We start from the raw sequence: 1,539 nt of genomic DNA, 5'->3' as shown, positions 1-1,539 counted from the left end.
ATGCAAGGCAGAAAAGAGATAAAAGTATATTGAATACACTGTAAGGGAGTGGCAGGCAGGACAGCAAAGGACAGTCTGTCTGCTTTGAGACAGTGGTTAGGGGCTACAGTTATAGGGCGGAGTGAGGGACTATGGGAATGTATGGAATTTCCCCTTTTTTGGTAATCTTAGGAACTGTGCCTGTTTGTCATTGGTGAGTTAGAGCCTATGGCTATTTTGAGGTGGGTCACTTCATGAGCCTGTTTGCATTCAGCTCAGGGGTCATGGTGGGCCCTTTTGCCCTGCTCTACATTCCATTGCTCAAGCCTGTTGCCTAAAAGTGGCCTCTACACACAGTAGCCACAATATAATCCATTACAAGCATAGACTTGGGACGTATCTGGGAGTCTACTATCATGAGTTCCATCTGCAGTAAGTGTCCAGTTACTGAAAATTTCAGGCTGGCAAATGATGAAGTGGTGACATCTGAAACCAACAGTTTCCTGTCCTGGTGTGAAGTCATTCTGAGACCGTGCAAATCTAACTTAGCTCCTTGCTCCTGGAAGTAGTTGTTTCTGGAAGATAAGACTGTCACCCAACTAAAATAGCTGACTTATTATTAGCCAGTTCCTCAACACTAACTTCAAAACCTTCATTTACTGTGCACCAACCCAAGGCTATGATGTGAGAAATTCTACCCAGATCCAACAAGGTCTCTACTTATAAGACCTACCTTATTTTTTTTAATGTTTTTTTTTTTTTAATTTATTTCTAGGAGAGAGAGAGACAGCATGAGCAGGGGAGGGTCAGAGAGAGAGGGAGTCACAGACTCTGAAACAGGCTCCAGGCTCTGAGCTGGCAGTCAGCACAGAGCCCGAGGCGGGGCTCGAACCCACGAACCGTGAGATCATGACCTAAGCGAAAGTCAGACGCTCAACCAACTAAGCCACCCAGGCGCCCCAAGACCTACCTTAAAATGTTTATTTATTTTTGAGAGAGAGAGACAGAGGCAGAGAGAGAGGAAGGCAGAGGAACCAAAACGGGGTTTGTGCTGACAGCAGAGAGCCTGATGTGGGGCTTGAACTCACGAAAGTTCGAGCTCATGAACTGTGAGATCATGACCTGAGCTCAAGTCAGATGCTTAACAGACTGAGCCACCCAGGCAGCACCCACTGTAAGACCTACCTTAAAATCACTCAGCCCAGGACCTAACACTCTACACTACGTATCTTCCCCATATGTTCCCCTTCTCAGACACTACTGCTTCTACAATGTAGTGTACTTCCTCCTCTCAGGGTCTCGTAAACTTGGCTTTGCTTGACATGTAAGTTTGTCTGGTGATCTTTTGGGGGCCATTAGTTGCGGGGGGAATGCTTTCACCAACTGGTGGCTGGTTGGCCAAACTGCCTTGAGTTACTCAATAAACGCCATTAACTAACTACCCTGGTCAACTATCTGTACTGCTTCCATTGTGACACAGGCTTTGGCTGCAGAAGTCTGAAGAAAGGGGCCACAAGACTGGTAGAGGAGAATCAGGGTAAAGAGTGATTCAAGCTCTCT

At 46.5% G+C, this 1,539-nt stretch overlaps 1 non-coding gene across 1 annotated transcript; it reads right to left on the bottom strand.

Moving 5' to 3' along the window:
• Positions 1 to 850: 850 nt before the first annotated feature.
• Positions 851 to 935, bottom strand: TRNAE-UUC (transfer RNA glutamic acid (anticodon UUC)). Its single transcript has one exon. It is a non-coding gene; the product is annotated as a tRNA-Glu (tRNA).
• Between the last annotated feature and the right edge of the window lie 604 nt (positions 936 to 1,539).

This window comes from Crocuta crocuta, unplaced genomic scaffold, assembly GCF_008692635.1.
Source record: "Crocuta crocuta isolate KB4526 unplaced genomic scaffold, BGI_CrCroc_1.0 scaffold190, whole genome shotgun sequence".
Classification (NCBI taxonomy): domain Eukaryota; kingdom Metazoa; phylum Chordata; class Mammalia; order Carnivora; family Hyaenidae; genus Crocuta; species Crocuta crocuta.
This window is presented reverse-complemented; position numbering and strand designations above follow the sequence as displayed.